Genomic DNA, 25,757 nt, shown 5'->3' with positions numbered 1-25,757 from the left:
AGTATTTACTAAATTATAAAACAGTTTCAGTCTACATTGAGTTGATACTTTCCCTGTTGAGAATTTCCCCTGTGAATGAAATCATATTTCTTCCCCTTTTTACAGATAAGAACATCTGTAGTGTTTATTGCACAAAAATGTAATGAAGTTTAAAAGGCTTCATTCACATATATACACGTGTATATGTATACACATATATGTATATTACACACATGCATACACATATATACACATAGATATTTATATATCTATATATAGCCCTTTATTAATTTTAAAATGTATGAATTATAGCAGCATCATCATCATTATCAATAACAAAACAACCATAGGTAGGACAGATGTTCAAAGATCAAGAACTGGTTGAAGAAATTATGGTAAACAACTATAATGAAATACCATAAGAAATGGCTAAGATAAATTCTATATAGTTTTTGGGAAAAACACATACATATGCATATATGTGTATGCATATAGATATATAGATATCTATATCTATATCAACATAGATATAGATACAGAAGCATGTGCCTATATATACACAAATATTTGATGTAGAGAAAAATAAAGATCAAAAGACCAATGTAAACACTGAGCATGCAGTGACACTGAATAATAAGAATAATTATAATGTTAATAACAAATTCAGAAAAATGCATAATCAACAAAGGAGAACAGCAAGACAGAAACAAATAGGCCCCTGGGTATTATTTCATGTTGGATACTTTACACATTAAGCAACATAAAATGTGAACATTTATAATTGAACGTTTTTCATGTTTTGTGTGTTTGAAGGTTTGTTGTATTGAGAATGGTTAAATTTATTATAAATGATTTGTTAAATGCAAATTTATCCATATCATATCCAAAGACTTGTAACTACAAAAGGAACTGGGCTTGTCCTGTGGAAAAAGAAGGATAATAGATTGATATACCATTGCACTCACATGCAACCAATGTCAAAAAGTTCATATGTAGGTAACCAGAAAACTTGCTATAAAGGATTTGTAGAATGATGTGCAAAAAAAAGGAAATTACATTAGATGAGAAACCATGGTTATTTAACATTGCACTAGTAGAGGAAGTACCTATGAACCTATACTGAAGATATTACAGGTTCATGGAATCAATCAATACTGTCTCACACATACACACATATATTATCCAGTCAATTTACCAATTCCAAATTTTCACCAATGTAGACCAACATTTTTCATTGAGCATCTGTAATTTAGGATAACACCTCTTTAGCTAATTCACCACTTTTATAACCAGATTTCATATTCCATGACATTAAATAGCTAGACATTCACAAATACATGTACACTGATTTCATCTGCTTGTGTGAACTTTGAGAAATCAAAAACTCTTGGAACATGCTTTCATTAGGTAGAACTCCCTTCATTTCTTAATGAGTTGAAGGAACTTTGGCCAGTTCACATTATTCTACTCATATTTTTCAAATAGCCTAAGACTAATCATCAAGTACAAGTCCTTTGAGATGCCTTCAGATTAGACAAAAATCTGCTTCTGTTCAATGTTTTGTTAAACCAATTGCTTGCCTGAGAACTGAGAACCATTTTAGACACTAGCAAATTCAGACATTTCTAGGGCAAACACATGGGAACATACAAATCATAAAGAGATTATTGGGAGATGTCATCAAGATTAATTTTGGGCCATGTGACTTCAGGTCTGCAGCCAGGATTCAGTTAGCGTTGATATTTTTGATAGTCATATCAACCTGCTAACTCATTCTAAACTTGTAGTACACCAGAATTACCCAAAATGTTTTCACCTTAACTGTTTAAACCCTTGTCCTCTATCTTCTTCTTGGAAAGGTGATTTATAATACCAAAGTGCAAGAGTTTGTATTTATCTTTATTTTTTAAAATTAATTCATTAATTTTTAGTTTTCAACATTCACTTCCATAAGATTTTGAGTTTTAAGTTTTTTCCTCCTCCCTTTCCTCCCCCCTCCCCAGGACGGCATGCTAGCTAATATAGGCTCTATTTACGCATTCATAATAAGCATATTTTCACATTAGTCATGATATAAGAGGAATTTGAACTAATGGGAGGAACCATGATAAAGAAGAAACAAAACAAAATAATAAAAGAAAAGGAGAAAAAATAGTATACTTCCATCTGCATTCAGACTCCATAGTTCTTTCTCTTGGATAGCACCCTCCATCATGAATCTTTTGGAGCTGTCCCAGATCCTTGCATTACTGAGAAGAACCAAGTCCATTAAAGTCAGTCATCACACCATGTGGCTGTTACTGTGTACAATGTTCTCCTAGTTCTGCTCATTTCACTCAACATCAGTTCATATAAGTCTTTCCAGGTTTTTTCTGAGGTCCACCAGCTCATTGTTTCTTATAGCACAATAATATTCCATTACATCCATATACCACAACTTGTTTAGCCATTCCCCAATTGATGGGCATCCCTAAGAAGAGATGATGGTTACTCACATTTATCTTTAATTATATTACATATTAGTAGATCTAATTGTTGAGCTATTTTTAAATTTCCTATTCAATCAACCAATGGACCTTTGGAAGTTTGTGAGTTTTCCTTTTATTAGAGGTATTCAAAGAGAGGTTGGATTGTCACTCATTGTAGCAGATACTTGCTCAGATACAAATTAAGCTAATGGCCATCTTGAGTTCTTTCTGAAATCCATAATTCCATGATACTATGGCCTGCCTACATATAAACTGCCCAGACATTTAGAAGAGACGCTCAAACTTTAATTTTGATATAGGGCAAGGGTTATGGAACTGCTAAAAAAAATACTTGCATTTCTAATTTCTAATACATTCAGTTTCTAATTTCTAATACATTCAGTTCATTCTCCACCCAATGGTTGGTGCAACATGATGTGGGATATGGGCTTATAAAATCTATGTGGGGGGAGGGGTTTACCTTTAAAAAAGTTAGCAAGTTAAGGCATAGGGTTGAGGGAATTACAGATTAAATATTTAAATTTGTTGTCTCTTAGGAGCATTTCTGCCTTGATGAGCAGTGAGGAAAATTTGAAAGGCATATTAATAACTTTAATATCTGCCTCTGGGTGGAATTTTCTTAAATTTAATTAAGAATTCCCTGGTTATCCTTTCCTACCACTCTATTCCTATACATAAGTATAAGAAACGAATGTTTCCTGCCGATGGCTATATGAATAGCTATGTTTGAGCCTTTCTTTCTCATACTGGGATGGCTTGGAAAGCATTTTCTGTCTATGCCTGTTTTAAGAGCATCTAACAAATGCAAATACTTAAAAACCTAAGTTTGTGAATGACCCAACCAAAAATGGCTATGTTCCTTCACATCCTTTTTTCTGCCCACAGAATTTAATACAGGGGCAGCTAGGTGGCGCAGTGGATAGAGCACCGGCCCTGGATTCAGGAGGACTTGAGTTCAAATCCGGCCTCAGACACATAACGATTACTAGCTGTGTGACCTTGGGCAAGTCACTTAACCCCATTGCCTAGCCCCCCCCCCAAAAAGAATTTAATACAAACCATTATTTAATTGTGAGATAAATACCATGTCATAGAGACTACGTGGAAAGAAGTCTTATTGAATATTTTCCTGCAGGGGTATATCTGTTGAAAGTAGGAAGGGTTATTAGCTATTTAGAAACTTCTAAAACTGTTGCTGAAACCATATTGAAAAATTCTGATTATATGTCACCTTTTCACCATAAAATTTAATTGAAAAAATATAAACATATACATATACACATATTCTCCTTATAACAGTGCAGATCTTATACATAAATGCCCCCTTATCTGGGTTATTGATACATATTTTCCCATGAGTCCTGCATAGGTATTCACCTGACATGCTGTGGGGCCCTTCTTTCAGATCATGCAAGCCATCACCATCTCTCACTTCATGACAAGGCTACTTCCTATTTTATACATATATTTCCTTGCTTATATCTCTTAGGCAACTTCCAATTCTTTGTTGGTAATAGGCTGCGATTTCCTTGTATCTATTATGGATCTTTCCATTGAGTTACCAACTATTTTAACTATTCAGAGGTTGTAAAATTTGGAAATTGTCAAATTTCTTTATAGATCATCTAGTCAAACCCTGTCATAACAAAGAAATACATTCTAAAATATCTCTAACCAGTTGTTATCCAGTGATCATTTCAAGTTTTCCACTGATGTGGAGGAAGAAAACAAGCATTTATTAAGCACTACTATGTGTCAAACACTGTGCAACTTGTTCTAAAAATATCATCCCATTTGATGCTCACAACAACCCCGGTGTGTAACATTGCTATCATTATACCCTGTTTTATAGCTGAGTGAGCTGAGGCTGAAAGAGATGAAGTATCTTACCTGGGATCACACAGCTAGTAAGTATCTAAGGTCAGATGTGAACTTACTGACTCCAGGCCCAGCACTGAATTGACTGGACCACCTATAAGCCTCTGATAATAAACTCACTCTGTCCTTAAGCAGTTCCTGCCATATTTAAATAGTTCTATATGATAGCAAGTTTTTTTTTTTCTTTTTTCCCCATATGAGAAAACTGACATGGAACAAGGTTGTATGATTTACCTGAACTCAAACATGTGATGCATGGGAAGGACAAGTCTAGAATCTATATTTCCTAACTCATAGTTTTGATAGTTGATAAACATTGCCATTGCCAACATTGTGTCCATATGCATTTAGTCTATTTTGCTGCAATGACATTTTCTCTTACTTTTGGCAAGACTCTGATAATAACAGCTGATATTTTCACCATACTTTTTTACTGTTAAGGAAAACATTAGATATATTTCAGCGGGAGAGGCAGCATGTTATAGTGGAAAGGGAGTCTGCCTCACCCAGAAAGTGTCAGGTTCCAGTACCATCTCTGACACAAACTGCCTCTCTGAAACTGCACAAGTCACTTAATCCCTCACAACTCCCTAAGAGTGTAAATTAAAAAAAAAAAGTCTTCATTGGTAAAGAGAGTTCCTTCTTTTGAGCTCCCTCAAAGAAATTGCAAGTCCAGTACAAACAACAATAAGAAATTCACAAGTTCACTTGACCTTCACAAAAATTCTGTGAGGGAAGAATCAATTGATCAATAAGCACTTACCAATCAGCTACTATGTGTTAGACAGTGCATTAAATTCTGTCCATATGAGACAAAAAAAAGATAGTCCCTGCCCTCAAAGAGCTTACATTTTAGGGAGGTTAAGCCACATGTCTGCAAATCAAAACAGGATGTATGTGATTTTTTAAAGTGTATGTATCCTAATTCCTGTTCTCCAGTTCATGAGAATAAAGATCAGAAATGCTAACTGGTTTCCTGAAGGTTACTGAGTTTGTGAGTTGCTGAGCCAGGTCTTTGAATCCCCACTATACCACATTGCTTCTAAGTGTCTGTACTTTTCAGGACCCCTTCCTTCAAAGAGAACGATTATCTCAAGTTCACATAGTGTCAGTCTCAACAAGCTTTTAAACAAGGGCATAGCTGGAGTATTTACCTGAAATACAATTTAAAAGGAATTTTGCTGGTTTTTTGTTTGTTTTAACATGGATTGTGCTACTCAGAAGCTGTCACTTTGTCTCCACTTGACTCACAAGGATGCTATGATGATTTAAGAGATGAATTATCTGTCTGCAAAGTGTTTTAAGTTGCCCGGGAAAAAGACTCTATACAAACATGAAGGGTTATTATAGCATAACGTCTGCTGTGGCCATCTGGAGCAAATGTCTAGAGGTGAGAAGGTTACTTAGCTTCGATGCCCATTTGCTTCTTGGTGTCTCAGCTCAGACTGCTGAGCAAGATGCCAACTGTTATTGTTTTGGGAGTCTCAGATACTTTGTCAGGAACTGGACTGAGACCACCACCTCATTCCTCACAGGCTGCAGCATAGCAATCAGCTACTTAACACATTCCATCACTGGGAAGCTGGGGTTCAATCCAAAGAGTGACCTAGATGTGGAAAGCTTCAAATTCCCCTGCTAATTCTCTGGGCTCTTCAGTTTCCTCAGAACATGCTTGCTGTTAAATCAGGTTAAGTTGGTGCACCCTCTGTCACACTTTTATTGCAATATTAGGCCACTTGCCATTGACATAGGATTAAAGGAGGCATACAAAGTGAGCAAACATCCTCTTTTTACAGCTGCAAGATGTGACAGTTTTAAATACATGTTGAATCATCAGGAAAATATTGCTAATAGGCTAGAAGGTGTGGACTTGAAGTCTGTGAGCTCTAAATTTCTACATTTTTCTCTTAAGTAACTATGGCAAGGCAATAGAGACAGTTGTCTGCAACCCTATGCTTGCAGGGTCCTTCCTTCCACGCACAGGAGTAAACCTGAAGCTTGGAACTTTCCCTTTTCCCTACAGTCATCTCTCAGTCACATTCCTGAGTACAGTTTAGGTTCTGGTCACAAAGGCATATCTTACCTTCTAGTTAAAGTCCTGTACCCAGCTGTGTAGTCTAGTTATGCCTCAATTTATATAATGTCAGAACTAGAAAGCAGCTGAGGCAATAGTGGCAAGAGTTGCTTGAAATTATTCCCTGGATGCTCAGGTTCTAAGCTCAGCCCTGGCAATTATTAGCTGTGTGACCTTGGGCATGTTATATCCTAAAGTCTCAGCCTCATTGTCTGCAAGATATCACTTGCTATATGTGATATTATTTAGAAAGTCTTCTTTGGGCCAAAGAACTTTTAAGATTCTCAAAGCTCCAAAGAAATGTGAATTATCGCCTTTCTTCCATCCCTTTTATAAATGAAGAAACTGATGCATTCATAGATGACATGACCAATGTCATGCAATTAAATAGTGGCAGAGCTGGGACTCCCCTTATCCCAACCCTAAGGTCTTTTGACTTTTAATCAATGTTTTCTCCATCGTAGCACATTGGTTTTAATGTTGTGTTTTGGGAAATCACTTTTGTGGAGAAACTTATAGATTTTGAACATTAAGGAGTTGACTTGTTCCTATTGATCCTAGAGAACAAAATAATAAGGATGGCTACAAGTTGCAAGCAAACAGGGTTAAGTTTAAAGAAATGATGACTCTTAGCAACGAGTAAAACCTGACAGGTATACAAAATACCACCAGATGTGTGACAGGGTTAAGTGGAGAGTTTAATTGGTTTTCCCTCCTTGGAATTCTTAAAGCAGAGGATGAATGACCACTTTTGGGGGTACTACCTTATATAGGGATTCTTCTTCTGATATGGGCTGATTACAGATGGCTACTGAAGTTCCTGCCAAATCTAAGATTCTGATTCTGGTATAGGGGCATGCATGGAAGGATGGATTTTCTCCTTGTTCCCTGCCCCCAGTTTCTTTCTTTCCAGTCACCACCCCTTATTGTCATTCTTCTGGGGGTCTATGGTGAATCAAATTTCATAAAGTCGCCACTATTCATTCCAAATACATTCTGAGAAGTATTTACTTGAATAGCCTCTATTGTCTATTACCATTATTTGTCTTCTTTTAAGCTTTCAACTATGTATGAAATGAGGTTCTACAGCAGAATAGCCTTTTTCTAATTCTTGGGATGCATACCAAGTGTGTATGTAGAGACTGAAAAATTCATTGGTGAATATTACAGATTTTTTGGGAGAGTCAATGTACCTTATTGCCCTTCAAACATAGAATATTAACCATAGAAGGGTTAATAGACATCTAATGCAAAATGCTTATTGTACAAATCAAAATAAAATAACAACTCTAGAGTAGGGGAGATGACTTGTCTAAGATCACATGTGTCATAAGAACAATCTCTGGGTTCAAATTCAGTTCTCTTAATTCTAAATCCAGAGTCTTTTGCATTATACCATGTAGAGGGAAGTGTATGTAATAACTATAATTATTTCTTCCAGTAGCATATGTTAGTTAATGATTTAGTTAGACTAAATGATATAGTGTAATGATCACTGGGTAAAGAGACAGGAAACTTGCGTTCTATTCCCAAGATTCTAGTTGGCCTATTAGACAGCCAAATTATCTCCTCCACCTGAGATTCATTTTCCCTTTTCTGGAAAATTACGGTGGGGGGTAAAAAAGGGATAAACATTTATATAGTGCCCACTATGTGCCAGGGTACTGTGCTAAGGTCTTTAGAAATATCATTTGTTTTGACCTTCACAACAACCATAAAAAGTAGATATTATTATCATTCACATTTTACAGTAGCAGAAACTTAGGCAAATAAAGGTTAAGTGATTGTTCAAGGTCACACAGCTAGTAAGTGTCTGAAGCCAAATTTGAACTCATATCTTCCTGACTCTGAGCACAACTCTTTATCCACAGCATTAGGTAATGCATATAGGTACTTGCTCTAATGATGGATTGAACTAAATACTCAAATGCCCTTTATATTTTACTTAGTTATGAATTTCTGGAATTCCAAATAGGTTGGATTTATGAAATATTGTTAGAACAGTTTTGCTTTTATTTTATTCAAGTTGGTGTAAAATGCCTTAAGATGTCATACTGGGAGGCAGTTAGCTAGGTTAACCAGTGGATATAATGCTAGCCCTGGAATCAGGAAGACTTGAATTTAACATCTTCAGATATTTACTAGCTGCGTGAAATTGATTAAGACACATAACCTTTGTCTACCTCAGTTTTCTCAACTGTAAATTAGGGATAATAATATTATCTTCCTTCCAGGATTGTTGCAAGGATCAAATGAGATATATTTGCTACTATTATCTGCCTGGCACATGATTATTATTAATTGTTATTAATGTGCTTAGCACATTATGTGATACATGGTAGACAATAAAGGCTTATTGTTCCTTCCCTCTCTCTCTTCTTCCTCCTTTCCTTCATCCATTCCTTTCTTCATTACTAGCTTCTACATCTTCCCGAGTTTGTGTTTAACCTAAAAACTTATCCCAAGTTTATTCTATATGGGAAATGTGCCAAACAGGGTGGGGGAAAGGTATGAAGAGATGAGGAAGGGTCAGCTAGGTGGTGCAGTGGATAGAGCACTGGCCCTGAAGTCAGGATGACCTGAGATCAAATCTGGCCTCAGACCAAACTCTTGACACTTACTAGCTATGCGACCCTGGGCAAGTCACTTAATCCCAGTTGCCTAAAAAAAAAAATGGAGAGAGATGGGGAAGAGAACCTTCAAGGAAGTCAACATTCCTGTTTGTTTAGTTATTCAAACGAAACAGAATTCTAATGAATGGTCTACTATTTCTTAGGGGTGCATTATATGTGAGAGAAGCAGCTAGCAGATACGTGTTTGTTAGCAACCACATTTATGTGTGTTGTTCTATACCTCCTTTTTTTCTGGGGACAAGGTTGCCAGGCTCACCAAGAAAATATGGATGGTTTGATGCCAACCACTTATGCTGAAAACATCTCACCCATGAATTCTGAAAACTGGCAATTCTATAAGGGGAAATCAAGTGGTCAAAAATAGTATCAAGTCTGTCTAAGACAAAATTACTCTGTCCCTAGAGGGCATACTCAGTGTATCTTCTCAGGACATTTACAGGCATTTAATTTGCCATCCTCTCAGTTCTCTATCCCCTTAAATAGTGTTATCTACATTTATCAAGTAGTATGTGTTCTGCTTATAATACAATCAATATATTTGATGCTAAAATTATCTAATATTCTCCAGAAAAAAAAGATCACAGTAGGAAGAAAGAATTTGTAAAATCAAACCTTCCCCAAAGACATTGCTTCAGAAATGTTTGTTTGGATTTCGTTTCCTTTCTTTTTTTCTTTTCTTTTCTTTTTTTTTTTTTGATGCTGGGAGTGTTGAGACATCTAGAAAAATAATCATACAGTGACTCTGAATTTGACATTGAACTATATCTCAAAAGAAAGAGAGAAAACAAACTATGATTAGAAAAAAAAAGTCTAGTTCCATGTAGACACTGAGAAGATCTACAACAAAGTGGTAGCAATCAGTTCTTCACCTATTATATGTCTGTCTCATTTTGCAAGAAATATATTTGGAATTAAAAAAACTTGGGTTCAACTTCCTGTTCCTCTATTTACTACCTGCATAAACTTGGGTGAGTCCCTTTACTCAGGGGATGGTACTAGGTGATCTCGAAATTTCCACCTAACTTTATCATTCTATGAATTGTGAACTGTGTTCCCATCTAATGAGAATCTTAAAGACAGCCAAGTGCTAGAGTAGAACACTGGTCCTAGCATCAGGGAACCTGAGTTTATATTCAGCCTTAGACACTTACTAGCTGGGTGACCCTGGTCAAGTCACTTAACTTATTTCTGTGTCAATTTCTTCATCTGTAAAATGGGGATAATAATATCTATTCCCAGGGTGGTGGTGAGGAATGAAGAATAGTGTAAAGCAAAACAATGCCTGCCATGTTGTGGGCACTAAATAACTGCTTGTTTCCTTCCTTATAGAGAATCTCCTGGCTACATCCTAAGTGGAGGCTGACGGCAGTACACCCATGTCCCACATGCATCTCAGTCTACAAGACAGATTCTAGAATATGATTTAGTCAGGTCCCAGGGAAATGTTGCTCTTCATATCCAGGAGAGTGGGCCATTTTTGGTGTTAGAACGTAATCAATGAAGACAGAAAATTTATCTAAATTCCATGCCTCTTCCTGCATATAATGAGGTGTCGACAAATATTTATTGATGGAGTTGAGGGAAGTTCCAGGGGTGTGAGACATCCCTAGAAATCCACAATGAACTGGAAACCAAGGCAAACCTGTGAGTTCCTAACACTGAACAGCCTTGAAGTGACTCAAAGGTTCCATAGAATCCTGGAGTATCAAGTGGGGACCCCACCATGAGATACTATCCTACACTCATACTGACACAAGTGGTCTGTTTTAGCTAGTTAGGGACCCTGGGGATGGTAGAGTGCTCATGCCCAGTACTTAGCATAACTTTCCAAAGATTTACTGTCCTTCCTAAAGTATTGTTTCTCATTATGACATAAACTTTCTACATGCTAAGAATTATTTGGCCATGAGAGTTCAGAATTACTGAGAAAGCATGGTGGGGAACTAGTGTGGGAGCATGGAAAGCAAACTGTGAGACCTTCCGCATAGGTTGAAGTAATTGCTTCCATGTTTTCCCACATTAGCTGTGCCTGCCTGGATTTCACCTTGAGAAATCTCCATGGAAGCTCTTGAAGCACAAGGCTGATAACAAAGCAATGGGAGGATTCAGTAGCAAGATGTCCTTGCCCTCTCCTTTCCCTTCCCCTTCAGGACACATCTTTGTTGGGCCTGCCATAATTTTCCCTAAGGGAAGAAGAATTATAGTTACACTTGATAAGATGACTTTTCATGCCTGTTCACTATTTTACTGTCCTAATTCATATTTTCTAGCTCAATGTTAAGTAATTCTTTCATTATTTAATTTTTCTAACATTCTAAAATGTTAGTCAATCAATTTACCATTTTTATAATACTGATGTTTAAATAAAAGCTAATTCAGCTATGTAAATATATTCATGCTTTCTTTCCAGAATCTCCATTTAATTTTGACATATGTATTAGAAGGAAAAATATTATTGAATAAAAATGAACATGAATAAAAAATAAATTGAGTGATTTTCTCACCAGGGCAACTTTATATGGTTGAAATATTCAGTTTTAATTTTTTAAAAAGGGAAAACTATAGAAAAATATTGAGCTGATCTAACAGATTGAATATATTACAAATGAAATTCAAGTAATTAATTTGCTAATGAGATGATCAATTACAAACATACAGGCAGATCTCCAAAATTTGAAAAGACAGTAAGCTGGAATACTATTAGACAGCTCTTAATAATGATATTCTGTATTTTTTGCAGTTGAAGCATATGAATCTAATGTATTATTATTCATAAAAGTATAATTAAAATGTTTACACATACATTACTTGGAAGAAAAAAGTTAGGTTACAATCTTCCAAACTTTTGTAAAGCAGTGACTTTTTTAAAGAAGTTCCAAAGAATATTGGAGCACACAAAGATATAGGCACAAACACCATGAATTTTAAAAAGAAGAACACTTTTTTTGGATTATTATAGGGTGGTTAGCACTGTGGAAAACAGAAGTTAAAAATCATTAGGCTGCTATAGTGGGTCTGTGTAGATAGTAACTACCAAAATTTACACATGCAACTGCTGTTCAAATCCAACTAAGTGAGGCATTTCTGTCCTGGTATTGCATCTCAGTGAACTCTTGTTTCCAAGTCCAGTGACAAAGATTGCTAATTACAAAGAAGGTTCAGTCTTATATTCCTGCATAATGATAATGGGAAAATTATAAAGAGAAAGTCAGTAACTTTAACATATACTGGAACTCTTTGGCCTTGAGAGATTCACCAAAAATCTGAAAACAGATTATATTAAACAAATGTAAATGCTGTACTATTGTTTTGTTTTTAAAAATAGATGCCTTGGTGGTGGGGTTCATGCAAAGTTTATCCAGCATATTGGAAAGAGTATGCACTTTTAAACAAGAAACCTGGACTTGAATAGTGGTTCTGTTGCTTACTACCTGTGTGACCTTGGGCAGGTCACTTAATTTCAATTTCTGTGGGCCTCAGTTTCTTTATCTGCAAAATGAGGGAGTTGGATAGGAAGACTTCTAATCACTTCCAACTCCAAGTCTATGATCTTATGGTCCAATTTTATAAAAATATTTTAAGTTGGACAGTTTGATGTCTTCCCCATGTTTCTAATCCAAATGGTTTTGTAGTTCAAGATTATCGATGTGCAAAATTAAATGAGCATATTTAAGTACCACACACACCAAGTTTAATTTAATCAGTATTGCTTCTTAATTTAATCATCACTATACAATATTTATAAAGAACTTAAAATTCTGTAGGCTCTATAGAATGTAAAGAATATGAGCTATGCACTTTTTGAGGACAATCTCTAAGAAAATAAATACACAATATTTTCCAAGTGATTGATTATTTCTGAAGGCTGGTCTATTTCACTATATAGGGCACATAGAGTTTGGATATGGTGTAGCCTATCCATTCACTTCCACTTTTTCATTATTAATATAGACTATTTCAATTGAATTGGACGCAGTGTAATTAGTGTCTATATATATATATATATATCGAATATACGGTCATAAAGACTCTAGAGGTTAATAGGTAGACTTATCCGAAGGCATATAGTCCCAGAAACCCTAGCAATGTAGTCACCATTTAAAAATCATGATGGATCTATGATCACCCAGAATCAGTGGTCATCTAGGCTGACCCATACCAGAAAAATAATTTCCTGTTCAACATACCTCACAAATTATCATTAAATCAGTGATGGGGATCCATTATTTCCCAAAGTAACACATTTAAGTCCATCCCCCCAGATCTTTTTCAGATGAATTATTTTCTATTCCTGCCTCTGCAGATCCTCCCATCAAAATAGTTATTCCTTTAACTGGGGCAAATTGCAGCACCTACAAACTTTCTCACTCCGCATTTTTGGCTATATCCTTCACCAAAGTCAACATGAATTGGAAGGAGGTATTTCTTTGGTTCTTTTAATATTTTAAGGATATGTTTGGAAAAATGTGGGATATTATGTGTTTCTTACACATTTCTAATTATTTAATCTCCATTACTGGTTATATATGTCCTTGACAATGGCTTTTATTTTGTTTCGCATATTCAAGTTAACATTGTAGCATCCTACATTCTATTTGTATGCACTATACCTCTTCCAATTGCCTTTAGTCACTTGCTACAACTTACCTGATATTTGATATCCCATAGTTTGCACCTCTATAGGACCATCCAGAATGCTTTCTATAGTGGATTCCTGAACAGGAGGCAAAGTGATAAGCTCCCCCATACCTACTCCATCTAAATCATGTAATTATTGCCCAGTGAGTAACAGTTAAGTAATTGAATGAGAAGCTAAAGCAAGTGACTTCTTCCACTGCATAAAAAGTCAGCCAGAAGGCCCTGGAAAATAGGAAAAGGAAAAGTGGCCCCTTCCAAAGAATAAGTGCCACTGACCAGAGAAGGGACATTGATAGCCTGTAAGGCTCTGTGGTCAAAGGCAAAAAGAGCAGAGGGGTCCCTGAGGAAGCCTCTGGGTGACCTGCAAGCCTCAGAACAATCCCCTCCCCACCAAGTCAGGTATCTTGGAAGTCAAAGGAAGATAAAGCAATGAACAGGGAAGTGCTGCGGCACTCAGATTGGGACACTCATTGTTCAAGGTCAATGAGCTACCTAATGCCCTGTCATGTGATGTAAGAAAGCATCCTGAAAAGCATTCATTCCAAACTCCCAACATCGAGGGTACCCTGGCTGATTAAAGTAAATGCAAGAACACAGGGGACCCAGAGAGTGATGAAGGAAGGCAAATTATGTCACTCAAAAATGAAGCCAGGGCAAAGCCTGACCCTGACACAATACACCAAATCAGGAATTAAAGCTGAATATATGAGTAATCAAAGAAAAAAAAAACTTACCAGTATCAAAAATTATAGAATAAATGAAGCAAGGTATGAGAAGAAAAAGAAATAAAAGCTCTGGAAGAAAGAATTATATCTAAGAAATAGAGTACTTTGAAACTTTATTAAAGACAAATATAAATCAATGATTCCATAAAACAGCAAGATATAATCATAAAAATTTTTAAATAAAAAATAAAGGAAATTTGATACCCAATATTAAAGAAAAAAATCTTCAACTAGGAAACTGGTCAAGAAGAGATAATATAAGAAATTATTGGACTCCCTAAAAACCATGATTTTTTTAAAAAAGAAATATCTTGAAAACATGTTTTAATAACCTAGAAATTAAAATTACTCAGATATAAGACCAGAAGACATAGTAAAAGAGTAAAGAAGCCACTAATCATATCCTGAAAGGAAAGCAAACAGGAAAAGCCCAAGGAATATTAATAACCAAAATCCATAGCTCCCTCCTTGAAGAAAAATAGTGTAAGCATCCACAAGGAAAGAGTTCAAGTATCAAGGACCTACATTCAACATCACACTCTTTTCTCCCTTGTTTCATGAGGCAACAGATATTTATCTCACATTTGGTGGGAGGAGGTGGGGGGAGAAGCTCTTCTAGTTTCTTAAATGTATATTTGCCCTTTTGTGTTTAAAAGGTCCTTTGTTTTCATAAACAAAAATACGTAAAGATTTTCTTCATGAAGAAGGAAAGAAGGAAGAAGAAAGAAGAAGGAGGAAATGGAGGGGAAGAGGAGGGAGAATAGGGGAAAGCAAAGCAAAAGGAAATGAAGATGAAGGGGAAGGAGAGGAAGGGGAGAAGAAAGGTGGAGCAAAGGAATGAGGAGGAGGGAAGAGGAAAAAGAAGAGGGAAAGTGGGAAAGAAGAAAAGAGAATGACAGGGGAAGAACAATGGGAAAGGGACAGAGAAGAAAAAGGAGAAAGGGAAGGGGAAAAAAGAAGGAAGAGAAGAAGGAAAAGGGGAAGAAGAAGAAGAAGGAGGAGGAGAAGGAGGAGGAGAAAGAGAAGAAGAAGAAGAAGAAGAAGAAGAAGAAGAAGAAGAAAAAGAAGAAGAAAAAGAAGAAGAGAGGAGGAAATAATCTATTAATTATTTTGTTGTTCAGTCATTTTCAGTCATATCTGACTCTTCATGACCCCATTTGAGGTTTTCTTGACATAGATACTGGAGTGATTTGCCATTTCTTTCTTTGGCTCATTTTACAGATGAAGAAACTGAGGCAAACAGGGGTAAGTGACTTGCTTAGGGTCACACAGGCAATAAGTATCTGAAGCCAGATTTGAATTCAGGAAGTGGAAACTTCCTGATGCTAGGCCTGACACTCTATCTACTATGCCACTCAGCTGCTCTCTCAGTTAAAGTTAATACTGAATTATCTCTTGAATTAGGGGACAATAAAGAAAAATTAAAATGGCCTCAGTGAAGACTCATAGTACGGTTTGATAGAACAGCTACACAAATGCTTAAAGAAAGGATGAATAAAGACAACTTAGCAGTTATGCTGGCCACCAGGTCTTTAAACCACCACTTTTATTCTCTTGATCAACAAAGTTCATCCCCATCACCTAATCATACATTTCAAATGCCTGAACTAGGCATTTAAATCCCTTCCTGATCAAGCCTTAACTTATGTTTTCTGACTTCCTATTCTTCTAGAATAAATCTTTGCTGGTATCAGACTGTTCTACTGTCTTGCCCTGAACATGCTATATGTTTTCCCTCCTCTGTGCCTTTTTTCATGATGTTCTTATGTCTGGAATGTCCTGTCTTTGAATCTTTACCAAGCAAATTCTATTTTTCCTTTAAAGTATAACTCAAACCTCACTATTCCATTGATCATATCTTCGAGAAGTTATCTCTCCTCCAAATTTCTATAGCACATACTGTTTGTATTATTTATGCATGTCTTACTTGGCTTGGCTCTGAAAGCAATGATCATATCTTTTCCTCTGTATATGTCTCATTAATGCAGTGTTGGTACTAAAGAATTGTTTTTTGATTTATCTATTAATTGATTCTGGAGAGAAGGTAAAAGAGGAAATTGAGTCTTTGAAAAGAGCAAATTGACAGAAGATGATGATCAGTATATCCCCATTTATACTCATGTCAAAAAAAGTATGAGCCAGCACCACAGAAATGCATTAAGCACGTGCTAGCGAACTTGTTGCTAATTCTGTGCATTGTTATGTTTAGACTGAAGAAAAAAAATTATAAAATAATCTTGTGTTACTTGTTTCTCTGGATATCTTTTGAAAGGAAATTTATCTTATTTTTATTTTGTTAACAATGAAACTTGCCTGAAAATTCATGATGACATAAATGCCATCTCAATGTCACTTTCAGATCTTAGAGTCTATAAAGTGCTTTAATCATTATTCAGTCATTTAATTCTTATGAATTTTGTTTAGAAATATAGATCTATAATACCTAGAAATCCTTAATATATTTAACTAATTGATAATTACTACAATATATAATGTTTGATATCCCAGGCTTCTCTTCTGAGTCTGAACTTTCTCCATGATGCCTCAGCAGCCTCCCCACTCTGGAAGTTCTCTCTATTCCCGTGACCACTTACCTGAGTGATTAGTTCCTTGTAGAACTTTAAAGAAAGTACCCAGGCCAGTTATGGCTTCCTCTGCAACCTCTGTTCCATACGTTTTGCCATTTCTCTTTCATTCCTTCACGCATGGCTAATCCTTTCCCTCTCTTCATTTACAGCTTCCCTTTATATGTTATCTTCCCCCATTAGAATATTAGCTACTTGTAAGCAAGGACTTTCTTTTTATTTTACTTTTATTTATATTCCCAATGCTTAGCACAGTGCCTAGAAAATAATAAGACTTTAAGAAGTACTTGCAAAGACTAGAGTTGGAAGGTTTTTAGGGGGCTTGGTCTAAATTCAGAGGATACAGATTTGAGTGAGAGTTCTGTCACTGCCTATGTAAGCTTGAGAAAATCATATACCAACTTTGGGCCTCATTTTTCTTGTTTCTAAATTCAGAGAGTTTATCTAGATTACCTCAATATCCAAGGCCCCTTTAATGAAACAACTGCTTAACTAATGAGACAGCTAGGTGGCACAGTTGACAGAAGGCTAAGCCTTTAATCAGGAAGATCTGAACTTGAATCTAGCCTCAGACACTAGCTTGTGACCCTAATTGACCTCTGTCTGTCTCAGTTTCCTCAACTGTAAAATGGGGATAATAGTTTTACTTTCTAGAGTTGTTGTGAGGATCATATTAGAGAATATTTTGTAAAGTGTTTAGCTCAGTGCCTGACAAATAGGCAGTTAATAAATGCTTCCTTCTTAATTAAAAAAAAAAATTGTTGAATACCACATCTACAATTGGAACAGACTTCAGAGACTACTTAGTCCAACTCTCTTATTGTGTACAGATGAAAAAATTGCTTCCCAATGTAATTGTGTTATTTACTCAAGGTTACACAAAGAAGTATATTATCAGAGGTTGCATTTAAACCCAGGTCCTCAGATTTGTATTTTTTCAATATACCTTAGTGCTTATTATGTACCTTACATGGTACTAAATATTTGGGACACAAATGCAAAAATAAGAATACACCTGTCCTTAGGGATCTTACTTTCTAAGCTGAGAGACAACACACATAGGGGAGTGTTGGCCAGGGAGGGAAGTTTTTGTATGTGTGGGGGTTACAGAGATGCTAAGTACACCATGGGGCAGTGGACAGAGTGGATTGTTATGGCCTTCCAGGACCATAGACATCTTTGACTTAACTACTGTGCCTAGAGCAGTACTTCCCAAACTGTGGGTCATGACCCACAGTTTAAGAAGCATTGAAGAGTCCCTTGGGAAAAAGTTTAAGAAGCTCTGGTCTAGAGTGAAAGGTGGAAAGTAGGTGATTAGGGAGCAGGGCAGAAGTCAAACTGATGGTCTGTGTAGATGGCTGGATCTGTTGTAAAGCATGGTCATAAGAAAGGACCATGATCAAGGGCGAGTTAGATATTATTCTAGACCCCTTGGGGCAATCACTCTTCTACATGGAAAAGGGAGTTTGTTTCTTTGCTCCAGTGTTACTCAATGCCTTTTATGTTTTGGAGAAATAATTCCCTGGGAGATTTGCCTCAAATTGGGAATGTGATATGCCTTTAAAATAGATTTCAGATGAAAAATTAGATGACAGTTGAATTCTGAGACCCGGAGTAGGATTGTAATGTTCAGGCCAAGTTAGGAATTGAAAGTAGGTGAGAAGAGTCAAGAGACAAATTAATCAATGTCAAGTGGAGCTGAGAAGAAAGTTGGAAAAAAAGGAGCAGTTAATAGATGAATGCTAAGAGGTCCAAGGTCATCCCAGATCTCATGCTGGACCTTGGTACTTCTTTATGCAGCTTGATTGAAGATAATCTAGTTTCATAGTTCTTGTTCTTGACAGAGGGAAGCCTGACTGAATAGAGTGAAAAAAAGTTTCTTAGATATTGACATAGGATCTTAATTGAGAAGCTTAGCTAAGAAACATACCTTAGACACCTGAAGCATGCTGCAGGGCCATCGGTTGAGGATGGCGATTGAGAAAAGCTGGGGAGAAAGCTAGTAATCACACTAGGTACAAGGTGCAGGTGACTCTAGAAACAGCTGTGGCTTATAACTGAGGTACAGAAGAAGACTGGAAGAGCAGGCTGAGAGAGCTCTAGTTTCTTCTATGATGGGGAAAACAAATAAAAATTTATTAACCATAGTATGTCTCCTTTTAGCCACTCCAGTGAATTGGGGATGTGCCAAAATAATCCTCTGATTTAACTGCAATGACCGCATATCTAATGAAGGTTTTAAAACAAGTAATTCTGGGAATGGCCTGATAGGGAGCAATGGATAGCAATGCCCAGCTGAGAGCAACAGAAAGCAAAACCTAGTGGAGTGACATGGAGAGTGATGCCTGAAGGGGAACAACTAAGACACAAGGCCTCATGGGAAGCAGAGGGAAAAGGCTTCTGAGAGCAGAAAACACTGCAATTATACCATTAGAAGACATCAGAAGTTTTTTTTCAGCAACATAAGAGTTAAGTCGACCCTTCATGTATGTGTTAGCAATGTGTTTTCTTAGTAATGTGTCTTTTAGTCATGTGACTTCTGCAGGCCCATTCATTCATGTATATGGTGCTGCCACAAGTGTTAAGCATGCTTATATACCCCATACATGTTCATTATGAAGGTCCACTGAGTATATATTCTGCTTGTGAGAGAATTTTTTTTTGGGGGGTGCGAGGGGTGACGTTATTATTTTATTTACATAGTCTTTTAATTAAAATGTCTTTGTTATGAACTGAGTGTGTCATGTATCTAGAGGCTCAGGTCTATGGTTTGGAGAGTATTCTGAGCCACAAAATACCAACAGCCTCAGCAAATTTATGGCCCCAGGTGTACTAACACTATATTCCTGTCTTTTTAGAAAAGACACATGATAACAAAAAAGACTTCAACTATTGTCATCTCAGAGAAATCACACAAGCATGGTCAAATAAGATAGTACCAATACCAAGGCAACGAACCAGATCCCAAATTCATAGGCCACAAGTAGGCCTCAGATAGAGAGGGCCCTGGGACTCACCTTTCACAGGTTGTCTCTCTTCTATCAGTTGTCAAGAAAAAGTCAGCCAGAGAAGAACCTGATTCCGGTCAACTAGAATATTTTTAAAGTACCCCTAGTTCAGGCTACATACTAATCAAAGAAGCTCATCACATGGTTAGCAAACCAAAATCAGTTACGTGTATATTCCAACATCCACATTTAAGTTTTGTCCCAGAGGCACTCTACACATTTAAGTAAGTACTGGACTTATTGTCCAGTCCCTTGTTACACATTCAAATAATATTTATTTCTTTTTTTTTTCAAGTTAAAAGAAGTCAGGAAAAAAAAAAGTCATGAAGTATTTATTAAGTGCCTACTGCATTTGAACATATTTGAATTTTCATTTTCCTCCTGAAATTTGATAGTTAGTACAAATTATATGGTTCTTTCCTATTGTTCCTTTTGATGTCATTTTTTCAAAGTCAATGAACATTTTATTTAAAATATGTCAAATAAAAGTGTAGATTTATCTGTGTGCTTTACAAAGAGGTTACTTTCATCCTTTTCAATAAGGAAAGTATTTGAAGAGAGATGTGCAAAAAAACATATCCAGGCCTTTTTTTTTTCAGCTTGTAGACAATAACATGTTTTTATTATTATTATTATTATTTAATTACATTCACCATCAGAATTCAGTTAGTCTATTATCACTCAAAATGCCATACATTTTACAAAATAGACTTTCTATCATCAAGCACTCACACTGAAAAAAAAAATCATTAATGTATCTTCCTGAATGCAGATGTTTTTCTCATAACTTAGTGTCTCTTGATTTTTACTGCTACCTGTAGAATTTTTTATTTTGTCACAATTTTATAATAAAATCATTACCTTTTATCAGTTTTGTAGCTGATGTTCTTAGTAAATGATGCCGACTGTCCAGTCATGTTCTTGCACTCTACAACATAAGTTTTATAATAATGTGGAGGAAGAATCTAGTATCAGAAGAAATTCTTCATTTATGTAAAGAAGAAAACAACTTTTACTTTAATTAGTTGCTACTCAGAACTGAGCTCAAACATTGTGACTGTACAAAATTCTCAGCATTTTTAGGTGGGCAACATTATTATTGGATAAAAGTGATGACTTGGAAACTGATGCCTCCTTTTTCAAAACTAAGAACTTAGATGTGTTAGCAAAAAAAAAAAGGGGGGGGGAGGGGGATTGAAAAGCTCAAGGGATAGAAATCTAACCAGACAACTGAAGGTTGAGGTATAGATCTTTTTTAGTTAACAAATAAAAAATAGAGAGTTAAACTGTCTACCTGTCTGATTATTTCAAAAGCAGAGAAAATAAACAGAACTCAAAGATACATTTTTTCCCAAGGTTTTGGACAAAAAGTTAAGGTTCAGGGTCATTCATCAAGTCACAATAAGCTATTAATAAGCACAGTTCATCAATTAAAAGGAATTTTATCATGCATTCCTTTATCTTCTGTTCATTTGAATGGTCTTTCTTAAATTTGTATTGTTATTAAATAGTGAGACTTTACTAAGCATATTTTTATCAAGTAGATGTATGCTGAGCAGCAGAAATTGATGTAGTGTAGTGAAAAGAGCTAAACTGGAACTAGAATATATGGTGTAAGCAGGGGCTGATATTCCTTAGGGGGTAGAAGTAGGCACAATGATACTGGCTTTACTGTGAGGATTTGGCCCAGACAGGGAAGGTATTCTTGGGGGAGAAGGAAGAAGCTCCCTGTAGCCTCTAAATTCCCTGGCCAGAAGTGGACAAAGTATGCCCAAGGTCAAAGCCACCATTAAGTTTAAGATAGGCAAGGAGAACAGAGAAGTGTGAAGCAAATGAGGGAAGAGAGGGACAGTGCTCTTCACTACCTCTAAATTTCTCACATCTGGGCAACACCCCATGACCTCTCCCTAGCTATGGCTCTGGAGAAGGCACACTGAACTTAGAATTAGTGGACCTGGGTTTAAATCTTAGTTCTACTATTCTCTATCTTGTTTGACTTTGGGCAAGTCACTTACTTCCTCTGTGTTTAAGTTTTCTCATTGGCTAAAATAATAAGGAAGAGATTGGACTAGCTGATTCCTAAAGTACTTCCAACTCTTAGCTAAAGTGCCTAGCACAGTTCCTGGCACATATTAAGCTCTATATAAATGTTAGTTGCTATTGTTGTTGTTGTTGTTATTATCTTATGATCTTATGACTATGGGTCAGTCACTTCAACTCTTGGGGCTTCTTTTTCTTTTATCAAATAAGAAAATAAAAATGAATTTTCTAGAATCTTTTTCAGCTTTAGAATCTTGTACATTTATATACTATATATGCCCAACACCTACTGATTTTTTTTAATTCAAAGAGATGCGAAATTAAACAAGAATTTTTTCGTGTGATGTTTTCTCAGACACTTTTTAGCTGTGTAATCATGAGCAAATCGTTTTATATCTACATGCTTTATTTTTCTCATCTGTAAATAGGAGAGAGATGAATGAATAAAAAAATTAAGTACTTAGTATATGTCAGGCACTATATGAGCATATGTGCATATATTTTAAGTACTAAAGATAAAAATCAGAAAAGCAAAACCATTCCACCCCTCTAGGAACTTACATGTAAATAAGGAAAACAATGCATATTTGGATGTCATGGCCAGGGTAGTTATAGGAATGGTGAGTGATAGGTAATTTTACCTCTCCTTTCTAGGAATGATAGTGTTGATTTCATTATTCTTCTCATAACAAGAGGTGGAAGGGTAAATATTTGCAGAATCATGGTGTAAAGATGACTGGTTCAGAAACAGTAGCATGGAGATCTGGGTTGTGCTAGAAATAGCGAAAACTCTTCAAACAGAAGACCAGGGACCCAATCCATGTCAATGGAGAACTGGGTGAAAGGTGCAGTCTGGAGCACAGAAGCATGGCATGAAGATGAACAATCATACTGCTACTTACTTTTATTTTTTTTATTTTTTTGGATCTTTCATGCAATTGTGTTTAATGTCATTTTTAATCAAGGTTTGCCTGGACACAATGATATTATTGTACCATAATAATGCCTACAGAGCTCCCTTCATCTACAGAACTACCTTGCATTTGGTTTTGGAAGAACTGTACCATATACTTTTGAGACCACCACCTCACCATCCACAGAAGTGTTTCTTATGAGATGGTTAAGCAATGATCCTTTCTGTCCTGCTGCAGCAGGTTAAGGCCAGGTGAGTCTCCACACCTGTTTAGGCCTTCTGTGAGGGCTCTGCTTTTTGCTTTAATATTTTGGAAGGGGGAGAGAATTTGGTAATTAAATCACATATGCAGTTGAAAAACAAAAAACAAAAACAAAAATGACTCCACTTTGCATCAGAACTTCTTTTGCTCGTGGACTCTTGGTGGAGAAAATTTTGCTCTCTTTTTATTTGGCAGTAGAATAAATAGTGTATATGGATTCCCTTGAACAGAAGCACTAGGCCGTTTCATCTATGTATAAGAAACATTCCCTTTATCTGTAAGGAAGAAAGGTACAAATCCTAATTTTAGCCTTCTATATTCCTCAACACTCCTCTGAATTTGAGTGAGCTTGCTAACCAACTTAATTGAATTGAGAGCTACATAGCACAAGAGAACTTGTGGGCCCAGCCAAAGTTTGTTCTGTGTTTTCTCCCCTGAAAACACCATTGAAAACAGCAAAAAAACAAGGACCTTTTTTTTCCTTTGCAGACGCTTAATAAGAATGGGATTCTAAATTCACAGAGCTGTGCACACACAGGTAAACACACAAATGGAGAAAGGGGATCAATGAATCTTATCTGATATATAGTTGAGATAGCATAGGGAAAGCTGGTAAAGACATATCTGTTCAGACAGGAATTTTATAGTGATCGTGGGGGTATCCCTTGGTATGTACAAAAGAAAGGAAAAAGAATTATCAATCTAGCTACTGAAGAGAGGCTATAAGTAGTCATGCATGAGTTAGGACAATAAATGCCTGTTTGCTGGATTAAATGCTATATTAAGGTGATGGTTAGTTGGGGGAAGAGGGACTTACATGGTTCCAGGAGAGGAATATCTGCTTAGCAGGATACTTCCATGGTTGGCAGTCTGTCTAAGCCTCGCTCAAGGGCTCCCAGAGTTGCCTCTGACTGTGTGCTGGTGAGAGATCAATTGCAGATTCTTTCTCCAGCGCCTGCATGCTGGATGTGGAGTGGGTGCATGATCTGCTCATTACCTGCATAAAGTATTTGAAGGCTTTGTTCAGCTTCCCAGGCTGAGCCACTTGAGGTAACCCGCCATAATCTGCTGTCTTTAGTAGATTTGTGTGTCCCTAGGGTGCAGGCCATAGCTGCATTCAACCACAGCTTCAACTGCAAGTAAGTTGTCTCCTACCACCAGTAATATAGAACATTTTAATGTTTTTGTTCTGTTGTCATTATTGCCCAAAATGGGCCTCTCAATCTCCAAGTCTCTGTGACTGAGGCCTCACTGATCAGACTGGTGAATATTTCATGGGGGCCAACTATATCTATTAGTTTAGGTCTGCTACATAAAAAGACATGGTTCATTACACCAACCCCTTGCCCCCTCCACCACATTCCCCTAAATTCTCCCCTGTTGTTAAAAAGAAAGTGCTTCATAAAACTTAAATCACTATGTAAATGTGTGTTCATATTATACTTCTTGAGGGTGGGGGAGGGGAGGCTGAACTTTTTTTTTTTAAATGGGAAAAAAAAATCCTTGCTAAAGAAGTTTGCAGTCTAATTAAGGGGATATACATATAGATTAATATGGTAAAACTGAGATAAAAATAGATTCAAAGTGCTAAGACAAAGGAATCTGAAAAGGCTTATTTTGTAATGGATATATCAGGGAAGGCTTCACAGAAGAGGAACTATTTGAGTTTGTCATTAAAAATTGGATAGGATTTCAACAAAGGTATGACAGGTATAGTAAATGTTATGGTTTAACGTGTGGAATCAAGCAATCTAAGGATATATTTAGTGGACAGTAAGTAATCCAGTTTGGCTGAAGTATAGGACATGTGAAGGGGGATTGTGTGAGATAAGACTGAAAAGGCAGCTTGAAGAGGAGTCCTAAATCAATCATTGATCTCTTTGTGATTGCAAACTGCCTGAGAGTTTGCAATCATAAGTCTTTGCCACTACCTGATGGCAGTGCACCTAAATTTTAGAGACATTTCTTAAAGTGTGAATTAAATTTTGTGTACTGAAACTGAAAATATGTGTCATGTAATGACAGATGTATAAGTATTATTTGGACTATCTTGTAATTACCAACTGTTTCTCTTAAGCTTATAAGGCAACTAGAATTATTCCTGTTGTATGGATGATGAAATCAAGGACACACAGACATAAAGTGGTGTGCAGTCTAAACTGCAATTGCTAATTTGTTGAAGAACTAGATTAATACACATTTTTCCCTTCATGACATTTGGATAGATTTCACCTGAGAAAATTGGTTCCCTCTATTCTTAAGGTTTCTCTGTGCAGAAATAATTTTATATTTCCTTTGTGTATATTTTTAAAAAAATATTTATCTATGTAATGCTTGTTTCCTCCCTGTGGAATGCGAGCTCCTTGTGGGCAGATGCTTTTATATTTTGACATCGTATCCCAAATTCATAGTACAGTTCCTAACAGATGTAGGTACTTTAGAAATGCTTGTTAATCTGACTGCAGACTGAAGCATTTATTTTCACTTTCATTATATTTCTTGTTTGTTTTTGCAGCGTGGCTAACATGGAAAT

At 36.3% G+C, this 25,757-nt stretch overlaps 1 pseudogene; it reads left to right on the top strand.

Moving 5' to 3' along the window:
- The first annotated feature begins 24,082 nt into the window (after nt 1-24,082).
- Nucleotides 24,083-25,757, top strand: part of LOC114026593 — a 9,140-nt pseudogene continuing 7,465 nt past the window's right edge.

The sequence above is a fragment of the Vombatus ursinus genome, unplaced genomic scaffold (assembly GCF_900497805.2).
Source record: "Vombatus ursinus unplaced genomic scaffold, bare-nosed wombat genome assembly UNPS02014841.1, whole genome shotgun sequence".
Classification (NCBI taxonomy): domain Eukaryota; kingdom Metazoa; phylum Chordata; class Mammalia; order Diprotodontia; family Vombatidae; genus Vombatus; species Vombatus ursinus.
This window is presented reverse-complemented; position numbering and strand designations above follow the sequence as displayed.